The sequence below is a fragment of the Coregonus clupeaformis genome, chromosome 15, assembly GCF_020615455.1.
Source record: "Coregonus clupeaformis isolate EN_2021a chromosome 15, ASM2061545v1, whole genome shotgun sequence".
Lineage (NCBI taxonomy): Eukaryota > Metazoa > Chordata > Actinopteri > Salmoniformes > Salmonidae > Coregonus > Coregonus clupeaformis.
In genome coordinates this window covers 9,087,558-9,105,441 of record NC_059206.1, presented here as the reverse complement: position 1 = coordinate 9,105,441, position 17,884 = coordinate 9,087,558, and the positions used below count along the sequence as shown (strand labels likewise).

The window sequence follows — 17,884 nt, the reverse complement described above, 5'->3', positions numbered from 1 at the left end:
AATCAAATAATATAATCTGTATGATGCTTCAATTAAATGTTTTGATCAAATGACCTCAACAAAAAAAAAAAGTATATCCTATCACATCTGGAAATTGATTATACACTACACACTTAACCTTCATACTACCAACATATTGGATTACCCAAGAATAAACTATTGGAACAAGCAACAATCATAGAAGAATATAAACTTAATTCTTATCAAAACATCATGAGACATATAAATTTAAAAAATACTTATTTTAGCAAAATTATAGTTAATTTCCATATCCTGTAAAACAAAAATAGGTTTCCTTTAATGTGTAGCTTTTCCCCAAAGTACAATCCACATTAGTCCTAAAAAGCTGATTTACCATCATTTGATTGTAGTATCATTTCGTTTTTAGAATTTTGAAGTAAATACAAATGTGGTCATATTTACAGCAACATTTGAAATACACAAAAAGTGATTCATACATGGATCCTAGGAGACAATGACCAGTTTAGTTCTCTTTATCTACAGTGAGGGAAAAAAGTATTTGATCCCCTGCTGATTTTGTACGTTTGCCCACTGACAAAGAAATGATCAGTCTATAATAGTAATGGTAGGTTTATTTGAACAGTGAGAGACAGAATAACAACAAAAAATCTAGAAAAATGCATGTAAAAATTTTTATAAATTGATTTGCATTTTAATGAGGGAAATAAGTATTTGACCCCCTCTCAATCAGAAAGATTTCTGGCTCCCAGGTGTCTTTTATACAGGTAAAGAGCTGAGATTAGGAGCACACTCTTAAAGGGAGTGCTCCTAATCTCAGCTTGTTACCTGTATAAAAGACACCTGTCCACAGAAGCAATCAATCAATCAGATTCCAAACTCTCCACCATGGCCAAGACCAAAGAGCTCTCCAAGGATGTCAGGGACAAGATTATAGACCTACACAAGGCTGGAATGGGCTACAAGACCATCGCCAAGCAGCTTGGTGAGAAGGTGACAACAGTTGGTGCGATTACTCGCAAATGGAAGAAACACAAAAGACCTGTCAATCTCCCTCGGCCTGGGGCTCCATGCAAGATCTCACCTCGTGGAGTTGCAATGATCATGAGAACGGTGAGGAATCAGCCCAGAACTACACAGGAGGATCTTGTCAATGATCTCAAGGCAGCTGGGACCATAGTCACCAAGAAAACAATTGGTAACACACTACGCCGTGAAGGCCTAAAATCCTGCAGCGCCCGCAAGGTCCCCCTGCTCAAGAAAGCACATATATAGGCCCGTCTGAAGTTTGCCAATGAACATCTGAATGATTCAGAGGAGAACTGGGTGAAAGTGTTGTGGTCAGATGAGACCAAAATCGAGCTCTTTGGCATCAACTCAACTCGCCGTGTTTGGAGGAGGAGGAATGCTGCCTATGACCCCAAGAACACCATCCCCACCGTCAAACATGGAGGTGGAAACATTATGCTTTGGGGGTGTTTTTCTGCTAAGGGGACAGGACAACTTCACCGCATCAAAGGGACGATGGACGGGGCCATGTACCGTCAAATCTTGGTTGAGAACCTCCTTCCCTCAGCCAGGGCATTGAAAATGGGTCGTGGATGGGTATTCCAGCATGACAATGACCCAAAACACACGGCCAAGGCAAAAAAGGAGTGGCTCAAGAAGAAGCACATTAAGGTCCTGGAGTGGCCTAGCCAGTCTGTAGGGTTTTGCTCCAACCCTGTTCCTGGAGAGCTTCCGTCCTGTAGGTTTTTGCTCCAACCCTGTTCCTGGAGAGCTACCGTCCTGTAGGTTTTCACTCCAACCCTAATCTAGCGCACCTGATTCTAATAATTAGCAGGTTGATAAGATGAATCAGGTTAGTAAACCCTGGGGTTGGAGTGAAAACCTACATGAGGGTAGCTCTCCAGGAACAGGGTTGCCATACGATACATTAGGCCATGTTAGGGTTAAATCCCAGGTGACAACAGCATAACAAAGCTAGAGGGGAATGGCGTATCATTGCTGCTTTCGAGTCCCCTTTGAGCGATGTACAAAATGTTCCCCTGTGGTTCAAGATACATTACTCTCCCTCACAGCTGGAGCTAAACACTCCCTCACAGGGGTAAATGGTAGAGCTAAACGCTCCCTCACGGGGGTAAATGGTAGAGCTAAACGCTCCCTCACGGGGGTAAATGGTAGAGCTAAACGCTCCCTCACAGGGGTAAATGGTAGAGCTAAACGCTCCCTCACGGGGGTAAATGGTAGAGCTAAACGCTCCCTCACAGGGGTAAATGGTAGAGCTAAACGCTCCCTCACGGGGGTAAATGGTAGAGCTAAACGCTCCCTCACGGGGGTAAATGGTAGAGCTAAACGCTCCCTCACGGGGGTAAATGGTAGAGCTAAACACTCCCTCACAGGGGTAAATGGTAGAGCTAAATGCTCCCTCACAAGGGTAAATGGTAGAGCTAAACGCTCCCTCACGGGGGTAAATGGTAGAGCTAAACGCTCCCTCACGGGGGTAAATGGTAGAGCTAAATGCTCCCTCACAAGGGGTAAATGGTAGAGCTAAACCCTCCCTCACGGGGGTAAATGGTAGAGCTAAACGCTCCCTCACGGGGGTAAATGGTAGAGCTAAACGCTCCCTCACGGGGGTAAATGGTAGAGCTAAATGCTCCCTCACGGGGGTAAATGGTAGAGCTAAATGCTCCCTCACGGGGGTAAATGGTAGAACTAAAAGCACATTTATGTCAAGGGAAATCAATGAAGATCGTATGGCAAACAACACATAAACACTTTGAGAGGAAGGCCTGAGGGTCACAACTCAGATCTGTGTTGGACAGAAGATATCCAGATGGACAGTGCGTTTTTATCGTGGGTATAAATCGTGGGTATAAATAACCTAAATTCAGAGCTTTCCATATCTGACGTTTACAACTCCACTACATTAACATTCCTGTCTTCATTATATTGGATCAAATGCATTCTTTGAGATGGGGTTCTGCCAACCTGCAATGGTGTTGATGGAAAATGTGAACATTGATAGGTCCCGAAATACAGATAAATCACTGTTAGTGCAGATTAATTCCTGGTTAGGGACATTTCAGTGAACAACTACAGTAACACACAGCTCCAAATGAGGATGGCTTCAATTAGTGAGTGAGTGAGGAAGAAGCAGCTCTTAAAGGGGCAATCTGCAGTTGCTACACAGATTTACGGGCTTATAAATTAATTATACAGTATGTACCCATTGGTTCTTGAAGAATATAAATTATGAGCTTAGTTCAACTATCATACCCCATCAGAAGCCAAAATGTAAGCTTGTTATAAAGAAAAATGTAAACAAAAAATAAATATCCTCAAAACATGGTTAAAACTATAATGTTGATAGCATGGACGGTCAGTCCTTGCATCCATACCTCTGTCCATGAATTTGAGAGTGGTTACATATCTCCAGCCCCATCCCTCAACTTTTTACCTGAAAAGGGGCGGGGAGGCGCTTTGTTATCGTTTCAACTGCTGATTGCCGCTTTAAATCACACAAATATCAAAACTATCAATGCAGCTTCTCCCGGAGTAAACAGTACATTTCTGACGGCAAATACATGTGTATATATTAAATCAAATAAAACCCAAACAAAGCATGCTGACAACAGACAGACTAACTGACAGACAAACACTAACTAACTGACAAACACTAACTGAGAGACTAACTAACAGACAAAGACTAACTCCTGTATTGTCAACTATTTTCAAAAAGTATTTTGGGCTGCCTGAAGAACTCATTACTCACTGGATGTGATTTGCCGAAAGTACGTATTCACACACACAGCAATGTAATTCAATGTGTGTGTGAGTATTACCGTAGGACACAGCTCTTCTGGGAAATCAAATAATTTCAATTAGGTTGTTTTTTAAAGTGGGTCATGACGAATGGATCAAAGGAATTTTCCTTCGTAAAAAGTTGAAGTATTATAGTTAATGCTCAAAGTTGTGACGTACAGTGCATTCGGAAAGTATTCAGACCGCTTGACTTTTTCCACATTTTGTTACGTTACAGTCTTATTCTAAAATGGATTAAATCGTTTTCCCCCTCATCAATCTACACACAATACCCCATGATGACAAAGCAAAAACAGGTTTTTAGAAATGTTTGCAAATGTACATTTTTAAAAAATAAATAATGACATTTACATAAATATTCAGACCCTTTACTCAGTACTTTGGCAGCGATTACAGCCTTGAGTCTTCTTGGGTATGACACTATAAGCTTGGAACACCTGTATTTGGGGAGTTTCTCCCATTCTTCTCTGCAGATCCTCTCAAGCTCTGTCAGGTTGGATGGAGAGCGTCACTGCACCACTATTTGCACAACTATTTTCAGGTCTCTCAAGAGATGTTCGATCGGGTTCAAGTCCAGGCTCTGGCTGGGCCACTCAAGGACATTCAGAGACTTGTCCCGAAGCCACTCCTGCATTGTCTTGGCTGTGTGCTTAGGGTTGTTGTCCTGTTGAAAGGTGAACCTTCGCCCCAGTCTGAGGTCCTGAGCACTCTGGAGCAGGTTTTCATCAAGGATCTCTTTGTACTTTGCTCCGTTCATCTTTCCCTCGATCCTGACTAGTCTCCCAGTCCCTGCAGCTGAAAAACATCCCCACAGCATGATGCTGCCACCACCATGCTTCACCGTAGGGATGGTGCCAGGTTTCCTCCAGACGTGACGCTTGGCATTCAGGCCAAAGAGTTCAATCTTGGTTTGATCAGACCAGAGAATCTTGTTTCTCATGGTCAGAGTCCTTTCGGTGGTTTTTGGCAAACTCCAAGCGGGCTGTCATGTGCCTTTTACTGAGGAATGGCTTCCGTCTGGCCACTATACCATAAAGGCCTGATTGGGGGAGTGCTGAAGAGATGGTTCTCCTTCTGGAAGGATCTCCCATCTCCACAGAGGAACTCTGGAGCTCTGTCAGAGTGACCATTGGGTTCTTGGTCACCTCTCTGACCAAGGCCCTTCTTCCCCGATTGCTAAATTTGGCCGGGTGGCCAGCTCTAGGAAGAGTCTTGGTGGTTCCAAACTTCTTCCTTTTAAGAATGATGGAGGCCACTGTGTTCTTGGGGACCTTCAATGCTGCAGACATTTGTTGGTACCTTTCCCCAGATCTGTGCCTTGACACAATCCTGTCTCGGAGCTCTACGGACAATTCCTTCGACCTCATGGCTTGGTTTTTGCTCTGACATGCACTGGTCAACTGTGGGACCTTATATAGACAGGTGTGTGCCTTTCCAAATCATGTCCAATCAACAGAATTTACCACAGGTGGACTCCAATCAAGTTGTAGAAACATCAAGGATGTTCAATGGAAACGGGATGCACCTGAGCTCAATTTTGAGTCTAAAAGTAATCCTTCTACCCCCCCCCCCCCCATAAAAAGTGTTTGTCCCACCGGCTATCATAAGTTGAATGCACCAATTTGTAAGTCACTCTGGATAAGAGCGTCTGCTAAATGACGTAAATGTAAATGTAATAGCAAAGGGTCTGAATACTCATGTAAATAAGGTATTTTTGAAATTATTATTTTATACATTTGCTTGTTTGAATTGATATGGAATGATTCAAAGACAACTTTGTAAAACATTGCCACTGTGAGAGAAATGCTAAATACTGTTACAATGTCAAGTTCTTACTTCAGAGAAACTTGATTGATTGATTTTAGGAGATGGGCACTGACATGGAAAATCTACTGTATATCGATATATCAGTTGATTACAGCATCTTTTGATTTGATATCGATATCATACCGGTTTGTTGAAAATACATTGCAACTTTTCTGTTCAATTTCACAGTTCTGTGAAGTCCAGATAAGTGCTACTGGGCCAGGAGTGAATGTTCTGGTAGCTTCAACATGCCTAAGCAGTTTGAATACAATGGGAAGCCCAGCCACAGTTGACGGCACATCAGCAGTATGCTAAATGGTGATGGATCATACATGACTGGTGGAGAGAGGCAGAAACTGACAGCTGTGGACAGCCACAGCAGCGCTGGTATACGAGTAGTTTCCACTGTAACCCTCTACTCTCCTCTGGTCATAACCTGCCTTGGTTACAGTCTGAACCAGACAACTGTACTTCTCTCCTCTGGTCATAACTTGCCCTGGTTACAGTCTGAACCAGACAACTGTACTTCTCTACTCTGGTCATAACCTGCCATGGTTACAGTCTGAACCAGACCACTGTACTTCTCTACTCTGGTCATAACTTGCCCTGGTTACAGTCTGAACCAGACAACTGTACTTCTCTCCTCTGGTCATAACTTGCCCTGGTTACAGTCTGAACCAGACAACTGTACTTCTCTACTCTGGTCATAACCTGCCATGGTTACAGTCTGAACCAGACAACTGTACTTCTCTACTCTGGTCATAACCTGCCCTGACTACAGTCTGAACCAGACAACTGTACTTCTCTACTCTGGTCATAACTTGCCCTGGTTACAGTCTGAACCAGACAACTGTACTCCTCTCCTCTGGTCATAACCTGCCCTGGTTACAGTCTGAACCAGACAACTGTACTTCTCTACTCTGGTCATAACCTGCCATGGTTACAGTCTGAACCAGACAACTGTACTTCTCTACTCTGGTCATAACCTGCCTGACTACAGTCTGAACCAGACAACTGTACTTCTCTACTCTGGTCATAACTTGCCCTGGTTACAGTCTGAACCAGACAACTGTACTCCTCTCCTCTGGTCATAACCTGCCCTGACTACAGTCTGAACCAGACAACTGTACTTCTCTACTCTGGTCATAACCTGCCTGACTACAGTCTGAACCAGACAACTGTACTTCTCTACTCTGGTCATAACTTGCCCTGGTTACAGTCTGAACCAGACAACTGTACTCCTCCAGACATTTCATCGGTCTTTTTTTTCTTCTCCCTCTTACACAGGATGGAAAGTTACAGTACATTAAAAGAACAACAGGCAGAGGGAGGGAGGGATGGAGAGAGGGAGGGAGGGATGGAGAGAGGGAGGGAGGGATGGAGAGAGGGAGGGATGGAGAGAGGGAGGGAGGGAGAGAGGGAGGGAGGGAGAGAGGGAGAGAGGGAGAGAGGGAGGGAGGGATGGAGAGAGGGAGAGAGGGAGGGCGGGATGGAGAGAGGGAGGGAGGGATGGAGAGAGGGAGGGAGGGATGGAGAGAGGGAGAGAGGGAGGGAGGGATGGAGAGAGGGAGGGAGGGATGGAGAGAGGGAGGGAGAGAGGGAGGGAGGGAGAGAGGGAGGGATGGAGAGAGGGAGGGAGGGATGGAGAGAGGGAGAGAGGGGAGGGAGGGATGGAGAGAGGGAGGGAGGGAGAGAGGGAGGGAGGGAGAGAGGGAGGGAGGGAGAGAGGGAGGGAGGGATGGAGAGAGGGAGGGAGGGAGGGAGAGAGGGAGGGAGGGATGGAGAGAGGGAGGGAGGGATGGAGAGGGGGAGGGAGGGATGGAGGGAGGGATGGAGGGATGGAGAGAGGGGAGGGAGGGATGGAGAGAGGGAGGGAGGGAGGGATGGAGAGAGGGAGGGAGGGAGGGATGGAGAGAGGGAGGGAGGGAGGGATGGAGAGAGGGAGGGAGGGAGGGAGGGAGGGAGAGAGGGAGGGAGGGAGGGATGGAGAGAGGGAGGGAGGGATGGAGAGAGGGAGGGAGGGATGGAGAGAGGGAGGGAGGGATGGAGAGAGGGAGGGATGGAGAGAGGGAGGGAGGGAGAGGGAGCGTCCAGGTTGGTCAGTGCAGAGGAAAGCAGCAGACGGACGGAGAGAGGGAGGGGAGGGATGGAGAGAGGGAGGGAGGGATGGAGAGAGGGAGGGAGGGAGAGGGAGCGTCCAGGTTGGTCAGTGCAGAGGAAAGCAGCAGACGGATGGAGAGAGGGAGGGGAGGGAGGGAGGTGAAAGCAGCAGACGCAGAGCTCATGATGTAGGCGTTTGGATGAAGATCAAGGGCTCTCTCCTCTTGCTCTCCCTTTCTCGCTCTGGTCGCTAAGGGACTTTCAGACTGAGTCAGGGTCACTTCACCTTGGAGGATCGCAGACAGCCATCACTATGGTTACCACATGGGAACCCCCCTCCACTGGTCCGGATGGTTACCACAACCGTTACCACAAAACTGCCATCCCCCCCAAACCCACCTCTCTCCTCCATCCCTCCCTCAATTGTTTGGAATGTGGCCATCCCGTTCTATCAGGCCCTCCATCCACTGTTCCAATTCCACCAACATCTCTCCCACACACCAGGAGATGGTCTGATGAGACAGAAACCTCCCCAGGCCACATTTAACAGAAAAGTAGACAAGCTGTACTGCAGTGTTGGATATGGGAACCAGGTGTGGGTTTCCAACAGCTACGGGGGCAGGAAAGAAATAGATGTCCCTTTAAAACAGTGGTGAAGCCTGCTACTAACACGGTGTTAAAACAGTGGTGAAGCCTGCTACTAACACTGTTAAAACAGTGGTGAAGCCTGTTACTAACACTGTTAAAACAGTGGTGAAGCCTGCTACTAACACAGTGTTAAAACAATGGTGAAGCCTGCTACTAACAGTGTTAAAACAGTGGTGAAGCCTGCTACTAACACAGTGTTAAAACAGTGGTGAAGCCTGCAACTAAGTGTTAAAACAGTGGTGAAGCCTGTTACTCACACAGTTAAAACAGTGGCGAAGCCTGTTACTAACACAGTGTTAAAACAGTGGTGAAGCCTGCTACTAACACTGTTAAAACAGTGGTGAAGCTAGTTACTAACACTGTTAAAACAGTGGTGAAGCCAGTTACTAATAGTGTTCAAACAGTGGTGAAGCCTGCTACTGACACAGTTAAAACAGTGGTGAAGCCTGCTTCTGACACAGTGTTAAAACAGTGGTGAAGCCTGCTACTAACACAGTGTTAAAACAGTGGTGAAGCCTGCTACTAACACAGTGTTAAAACAGTGGTGAAGCCTGCAACTAACACAGTGTTAAAACAGTGGTGAAGCCTGCAACTAACACAGTGTTAAAACAGTGGTGAAACCTGCTACTAACACGGTGTTAAAACAGTGGTGAAGCCTGCTACTAACACGGTGTTAAAACAGTGGTGAAGCCTGCTACTAACACGGTGTTAAAACAGTGGTGAAGACTGCTACTAACACAGTGTTAAAACAGTGGTGAAGCCTGCTACTAACAGTGTTAAAACAGTGGTGAAGCCTGCTACTAACAGTGTTAAAACAGTGGTGAAGCCTGCTACTGACACAGTGTTAAAACAGTGGTGAAGGCTGCTACTAACAGTGTTAAAACAGTGGTGAAGCCTGCTACTGACACAGTGTTAAAACAGTGGTGAAGCCTGCTACTAACAGTGTTAAAACAGTGGTGAAGCCTGCTACTAACAGTGTTAAAACAGTGGTGAAGCCTGCTACTAACACGGTGTTAAAACAGTGGTGAAGCCTGCTACTAACACAGTGTTCAAACAGTGGTGAAGCCTGCTACTGACACGGTGTTAAAACAGTGGTGAAGCCTGCTACTGACACGGTGTTAAAACAGTGGTGAAGCCTGCTACTAACACAGTGTTAAAACAGTGGTGAAGCCTGCTACTAACACAGTGTTAAAACAGTGGTGAAGCCTGCTACTAACACAGTGTTAAAACAGTGGTGAAGCCTGCTACTAACACAGTGTTAAAACAGTGGTGAAGCCTGCTACTAACACAGTGTTAAAACAGTGGTGAAGCCTGCTACTAACACAGTGTCAAAACAGTGGTGAAGCCTGCTACTAACACGGTGTTAAAACAGTGGTGAAGCCTGCTACTAACACAGTGTTAAAACAGTGGTGAAGCCTGCTACTAACAGTGTTAAAACAGTGGTGAAGCCTGCTACTGACATAGTGTTATTTTCCTGATTGACTGCTCGTCGTACGGGTGGCCTGAGGTTTTAGGCTGCAACTCAGAGAGCCTTCAGCTCAGACGCTGAATTATGGACCGCTGGGTCTCTGATGTTTGTCTGATTGGCGCTGCCTGCCCTTAGAGCTGTGGTTCTTATCCATGTTGGTTTGTCTTATTGGCGCTGCCTGCCCTTAGAGCCGTGGCTCTATCCATGTTGATTTTCAATGATATCCTCATGAAGGCTGAGAATCATGTCATAACCATATAGTTGGTCAACAGGTCAATAGAAAGATCTGTATTGTGTACTGTACACAGGAGACCATGGAAAAGGTTGGGGGAAACAAAATATTTAGATCAAAAATACCCCTCTGCTACACATAAAGAGTTGATGGCGCACCAGAGTAAAAAAACATAGAAAAAAAGAGAATCCATATGTGTTCCCTGCAGCAAAATACAGCTATATAAACAAGATACATTAAAGGGGCAATCTGCTGTTTAAACAATAACAAAGCCAAATCCCCGCCACGGTTTTTGTAAAAAGCTGAGCGATGTGGTTGGAGAATTGTAAACACTTTAGTTCATAGACAGCGCTATGGATGCAAGGACTGACCATCCATGATATCAAAATTATATACTGAACAAAAATAAAACGCAACATGCAACAATTTCAAAGATGTTAGTGAGTTACAGTTCATATAAGGAAAGCCTGCTACTAACTGTGTTAAAACAGTGGTGAAGCCTGCTACGACCACAGTGTTAAAACAGTGGTGAAGCCTGCTACTAACTGTGTTAAAACAGTGGTGAAGCCTGCTACTAACTGTGTTAAAACAGTGGTGAAGCCTGCTACTAACTGTGTTAAAACAGTGGTGAAGCCTGCTACTAACTGTTTTAAAACAGTGGTGAAGCCTGCTACTAACTGTGTTAAAACAGTGGTGAAGCCTGCTACTAACTGTGTTAAAACAGTGGTGAAGCCTGCAACTAACTGTGTTAAAACAGTGGTGAAGCCTGCTACTAACTGTTTTAAAACAGTGGTGAAGCCTACTACTAACACAGTGTTAAAACAGTGGTGAAGCCTGCTACTAACAGTGTTAAAACAGTGGTGAAGCCTGCTACTAACAGTGTTAAAACAGTGGTGAAGCCTGCTACTAACACAGTGTTAAAACAGTGGTGAAGCCTGCTACTAACACAGTGTTAAAACAGTGGTGAAGCCTGCTACTAACTGTGTTAAAACAGTGGTGAAGCCTGCTACTAACTGTTTTAAAACAGTGGTGAAGCCTGCTACTAACAGTGTTAAAACAGTGGTGAAGCCTGCTACTAACAGTGTTAAAACAGTGGTGAAGCCTGCTACTAATAGTGTTAACAGTGGTGAAGCCTGCTACTAACACAGTGTTAAAACAGTGGTGAAGCCTGCTACTAACACAGTGTTAAAACAGTGGTGAAGCCTGCTACTAACTGTGTTAAAACAGTGGTGAAGCCTGCTACTAACACAGTATTTAACTGTGTTAAAACAGTGGTGAAGCCTGCTACTAGCACAGTGTTAAAACAGTGGTGAAGCCTGCTACTAACACAGTGTTAAAACAGTGGTGAAGCCTGTTACTAACTGTTTTAAAACAGTGGTGAAGCCTGCTACTAACTGTTTTAAAACAGTGGTTAAGCCTGCTACTAACTGTGTTAAAACAGTGGTGAAGCCTGCTACTAACACAGTGTTAAAACAGTGGTGAAGCCTGCTACTAACACAGTTTTAAAACAGCGGTGAAGCCTGTTACTAACACAGTGTTAAAACAGTGGTGAAGCCTGTTACTAACACAGTGTTAAAACAGTAGTGAATCCTGCTACTAACTGTGTTAAAACAGTGGTGAATCCTTCTACTGACACGGTGTTAAAACAGTGGTGAAGGCTGTTACTAACACTGTTAAAACAGTGGTGAAGCCTGCTAATAACTGTGTTAAAACAGTGGTGAAGCCTGCTACTAACAGTGTTAAAACAGTGGTGAAGCCTGCTACTAACAGTGTTAAAACAGTGGTGAAGCCTGCTACTAATAGTGTTAAAACAGTGGTGAAGCCTGCTACTAACACAGTGTTAAAACAGTGGTGAAGCCTGCTACTAACACAGTGTTAAAACAGTGGTGAAGCCTGCTACTAACTGTGTTAAAACAGTGGTGAAGCCTGCTACTAACACAGTATTTAACTGTGTTAAAACAGTGGTGAAGCCTGCTACTAGCACAGTGTTAAAACAGTGGTGAAGCCTGCTACTAACACAGTGTTAAAACAGTGGTGAAGCCTGTTACTAACTGTTTTAAAACAGTGGTGAAGCCTGCTACTAACTGTTTTAAAACAGTGGTTAAGCCTGCTACTAACTGTGTTAAAACAGTGGTGAAGCCTGCTACTAACACAGTGTTAAAACAGTGGTGAAGCCTGCTACTAACACAGTTTTAAAACAGCGGTGAAGCCTGTTACTAACACAGTGTTAAAACAGTGGTGAAGCCTGTTACTAACACAGTGTTAAAACAGTAGTGAATCCTGCTACTAACTGTGTTAAAACAGTGGTGAATCCTTCTACTGACACGGTGTTAAAACAGTGGTGAAGCCTGTTACTAACACAGTGTTAAACCAGTGGTGAAGCCTGCTACTAACTGTGTTAAAACAGTGGTGAAGCCTGCTACTAACACGGTGTTAAAACAGTGGTGAAGGCTGTTACTAACACTGTTAAAACAGTGGTGAAGCCTGCTAATAACTGTGTTAAAACAGTGGTGAAGCCTGCTACTAACACGGTGTTAAAACAGTGGTGAAGCCTGCTACTAACAGTGTTAAAACAGTGGTGAAGCCTGCTACTAACTGTTTTAAAACAGTGGTGAAGCCTGCTCCTAACTGTGTTACAACAGTGGTGAAGCATGCTACTAACACAGTGTTTAACTGTGTTAAAACAGTGGTGAAGCCTGCTACCAACACAGTGTTAAAACAGTGGTGAAGCCTGCTACTAACACAGTGTTAAAACAGTGGTGAAGCCTGTTACTAACAGTGTTAAAACAGTGGTGAAGCCTGTTACTAACAGTGTTAAAACAGTGGTGAAGCCCGCTACTAACACAGTGTTAAAACAGTGGTGAAGCCTGCTAATAACAGTGTTAAAACAGTGGTGAAGCCTGCTACTAACACAGTGTTAAAACAGTGGTGAAGCCTGCTACTAACACAGTGTTAAAACAGTGGTGAAGCCTGCTACTAACTGTTTTAAAACAGTGGTGAAGCCTGCTACTAACTGTGTTAAAACAGTGGTGAAGCCTGCTACTAACACAGTGTTTAACTGTGTTAAAACAGTGGTGAAGCCTGCTACTAACACAGTGTTAAAACAGTGGTGAAGCCTGCTACTAACACAGTGTTAAAACAGTGGTGAAGCCTGCTACTAACACAGTGTTTAACTGTGTTAAAACAGTGGTGAAGCCTGCTACTAACACAGTGTTAAAACAGTGGTGAAGCCTGCTACTAACACAGTGTTAAAACAGTGGTGAAGCCTGCTACTAACACAGTGTTAAAACAGTGGTGAAGCCTGCTACTAACACAGTGTTAAAACAGTGGTGAAGCCTGCAACTAACAGTGTTAAAACAGTGGTGAAGCCTGCTACTAACACAGTGTTAAAACAGTGGTGAAGCCTGCTACTAACACAGTGTTAAAACAGTGGTGAAGCCTGCAACTAACAGTGTTAAAACAGTGGTGAAGCCTGCTACTAACACAGTGTTAAAACAGTGGTGAAGCCTGCTACTAACTGTTAAAACAGTGGTGAAGCCTGCTACTAACACAGTGTTTAACTGTGTTAAAACAGTGGTGAAGCCTGCTACTAACACAGTGTTAAAACAGTGGTGAAGCCTGCTACTAACACAGTGTTAAAACAGTGGTGAAGCCTGCTACTAACACAGTGTTAAAACAGTGGTGAAGCCTGCTACTAACAGTGTTAAAACAGTGGTGAAGCCTGCTACTAACAGTGTTAAAACAGCGGTGAAGCCTGCTACTAACACAGTGTTAAAACAGTGGTGAAGCCTGCTACTAACATAGTGTCAAAACAGTGGTGAAGCCTGCTACTAACACAGTATTAAAACAGTGGTGAAGCCTGCTACTAACACAGTGTTAAAACAGTGGTGAAGCCTGCTACTAACAGTGTTAAAACAGCGGTGAAGCCTGCTACTAACAGTGTTAAAACAGCGGTGAAGCCTGCTACTAACACAGTGTTAAAACAGTGGTGAAGCCTGCAACTAACATATTGTCAAAACAGTGGTGAAGCCTGCTACTAACACAGTATTAAAACAGTGGTGAAGCCTGCTACTAACACAGTGTTAAAACAGTGGTGAAGCCTGCTACTAACACAGTGTTAAAACAGTGGTGAAGCCTGCTACTAACAGTGTTAAAACAGTGGTGAAGCCTGCTACTGACATAGTGTTATTTTCCTGATTGACTGCTCGTCGTACGGGTGGCCTGAGGTTTTAGGCTGCAACTCAGAGAGCCTTCAGCTCAGACGCTGAATTATGGACCGCTGGGTCTCTGATGTTTGTCTTATTGGCGCTGCCTGCCCTTAGAGCTGTGGTTCTTATCCATGTTGGTTTTCAATAATATCACTTATAGCTGTGGCTCTATCCATGTTGATTTTCAATGATATCCTCATGAAGGCTGAGAATCATGTCATAACCATATAGTTGGTCAACAGGTCAATAGAAAGATCTGTATTGTGTACTGTACACAGGAGACCATGGAAAAGGTTGGGGGAAACAAAATATTTAGATCAAAAATACCCCTCTGCTACACATAAAGAGTTGATGGCGCACCAGAGTAAAAAAACATAGAAAAAAAAGAGAATCCATATGTGTTCCCTGCAGCAAAGCCTGCTACTAACTGTTTTAAAACAGTGGTGAAGCCTGCTACTAACTGTGTTAAAACAGTGGTGATGCCTGCTACTAACTGTTTTAAAACAGTGGTGAAGCCTGCACTAACTGTGTTAAAACAGTGGTGAAGCCTGCTACTAACTGTTTTAAAACAGTGGTGAAGCCTGCTACTAACTGTGTTAAAACAGTGGTGATGCCTGCTACTAACTGTTTTAAAACAGTGGTGAAGCCTGCACTAACTGTGTTAAAACAGTGGTGAAGCCTGCTACTAACTGTGTTAAAACAGTGGTGAAGCCTGCTACTAACTGTTTTAAAACAGTGGTGAAGCCTGCTACTAACACAGTGTTAAAACAGTGGTGAAGCCTGCTACTAACATAGTGTTAAAACAGTGGTGAAGCCTGCTACTAACACAGTGTTAAAACAGTGGTGAAGCCTGCTACTAACTGTGTTAAAACAGTGGTGAAGCCTGCTACTAACACAGTGTTAAAACAGTGGTGAAGCCTGCTACTAACACAGTGTTAAAACAGTGGTGAAGCCTGCTACTAACAGTGTTAAAACAGTGGTGAAGCCTGCTACTAACACAGTGTTAAAACAGTGGTGAAGCCTGCTACTAACACAGTGTTAAAACAGTGGTGAAGCCTGCTACTAACACAGTGTTAAAACAGTGGTGAAGCCTGCTACTAACACAGTGTCAAAACAGTGGTGAAGCCTGCTACTAACTGTGTTAAAACAGTGGTGAAGCCTGCTACTAACACAGTGTTAAAACAGTGGTGAAGCCTGCTACTAACACAGTGTTAAAACAGTGGTGAAGCCTGCTACTAACAGTGTTAAAACAGTGGTGAAGCCTGCTACTAACACAGTGTTAAAACAGTGGTGAAGCCTGCTACTAACACAGTGTTAAAACAGTGGTGAAGCCTGCTACTAACACAGTGTTAAAACAGTGGTGAAGCCTGCTACTAACACAGTGTCAAAACAGTGGTGAAGCCTGCTCCTAACACAGTGTTAAAACAGTGGTGAAGCCTGCTACTAACAGTGTTAAAACAGTGGTGAAGCCTGCTACTAACACAGTGTTAAAACAGTGGTGAAGCCTACTACTAACACAGTGTTAAAACAGTGGTGAAGCCTGCTACTAACACAGTGTCAAAACAGTGGTGAAGCCTGCTACTAACAGTGTTAAAACAGTGGTGAAGCCTGCTACTAACAGTGTTAAAACAGTGGTGAAGCCTGCTACTGACATAGTGTTATTTTCCTGATTGACTGCTCGTCGTACGGGTGGCCTGAGGTTTTATTTTTTTTTTTTTTTTTTTTTTTTTAGGCTGTTTTAGGCTGCAACTCAGAGAGCCTTCAGCTCAGACGCTGAATTATGGACTGCTGGGTCTCTGATGTTTGTCTTATTGGCGCTGCCTGCGCTTAGAGCTGTGGTTCTATCCATGTTGGTTTTCAATGATATCCTCATGAAGGCTGAGAATCATGTCATAACCATATAGTTGGTCAACAGGTCAATAGAAAGATCTGTATTGTGTACTGTACACAGGAGACCATGGAAAAGGTTGGGGGAAACAAAATATTTAGATCAAAAATACCCCTCTGCTACACATAAAGAGTTGATGGCGCACCAGAGTAAAAAAACATAGAAGAAGAAAAGAGAATCCATATGTGTTCCCTGCAGCAAAATACAGCTATATGCACAAGATACATTAAAGGGGCAATCTGCTGTTTAAACAATAACAAAGCCAAATCCCCGCCACGGTTTTTGTAAAAAGCTGAGCGATGTGGTTGGAGAATTGTAAACACTCTCTAGTTCATAGACAGCTCTATGGATGCAAGGACTGACCATCCATGATATCAAAATTATATACTGAACAAAAATAAAACGCAACATGCAACAATTTCAAAGATGTTAGTGAGTTACAGTTTATATAAGGAAATCAGTCAATTGAAATAAATAAATTAGGCCCTAATCTATGGATTTCACAAGACTGGGCAGGGGCGCAGCCATGGGTGGGGAGCCAGGCCCAGCCAATCAGAGTGAAATACTCCTCAGCTTCATCAGCTGTCCGGGTGGCTGGTCTCAGACGATCCCACAGGTGAAGAAGCTGGATGTGGAGGTCCTGGGCTGGCGTGGTTACACGTGGTCTGCGGTTGTGAGGCCGGTTGGATGTACAGCCAAATTCTCTAAAACGATGTTGGAGGCGGCTTATTGGAGAGAAATGAACATTCAATTATCTGGCAACAGCTCTGGTGGACATTCTTGCAGTCAGCATGCCAATTGCACGCTCCCTCAAAACTTGAGACATCTGTGGCATTGTGTTGTGTCAAAACTGCACATTTTAGAGTTGCCTTTTATTGTCCCCAGCACAAGGTGCACCTGTGTAATGATCATGCTGTTTGGTATTTTGGTATTTTATTAGGATCCCCATTAGCTGTTGCAAAAGCAGCAGCTACTCTTCCTGGGGTCTACACAAAACATGAAACATGACATAATATAGAACATTAATAGACAAGAACAGCTCAAGGACAGAACTACAGTGAGGGAAAAAAGTATTTGATCCCCTGCTGATTTTGTACGTTTGCCCACTGACAAAGAAATGATCAGTCTAAGGGAAGGAGGTTCTTGGGTGAGAACCTCTTGGGTGAGAACCCCTCGTGGATGGGTATTCCAGCATGACAATGACCCAAAACACATGGCCAAGGCAACAAAGGAGTGGCTCAAGAAGAAGCACATTAAGGTCCTGGAGTGGCCTAGCCAGTCTCCAGACCTTAATCCCATAGAAAATCTTTTGAGGGAGCTGAAGGTTCGAGTTGCCAAACGTCAGGCTCGAAACCTTAATGACTTGGAGAAGATCTGCAAAGAGGAGTGGGACAAAATCCCTCCTGAGATGTGTGCAAACCTGGTGGCCAACTACAAGACATGTCTGACCTCTGTGATTGCCAACAAGGGTTTTGCCACCAAGTACTGAGTCATGTTTTGCAGAGTGGTCAAATACTTATTTCCCTCATTAAAATGCAAATCAATTTATAACATTTTTGACATGCGTTTTTCTGGATTGTGGCGTTTCGGGTTTCGGTCATTACCATTTATTATTGCATTATTATTAGTGTATTGACATTTTGGCCATTGGTTCATGAGCGAGAATCGAACTTGCCATCCTAAGGGCAATAGACAGACACGTTACCACCACTCCAGGAAAAGCTAGCTCT

At 44.2% G+C, this 17,884-nt stretch overlaps 1 protein-coding gene across 2 annotated transcripts in view; it reads right to left on the bottom strand.

Moving 5' to 3' along the window:
• LOC121581909 (ras-specific guanine nucleotide-releasing factor RalGPS1) overlaps window positions 1–17,884 on the bottom strand; it is a 295,729-nt gene that overhangs the window by 32,160 nt on the left and 245,685 nt on the right. The gene's annotated exons all lie outside the window — the stretch shown is intronic.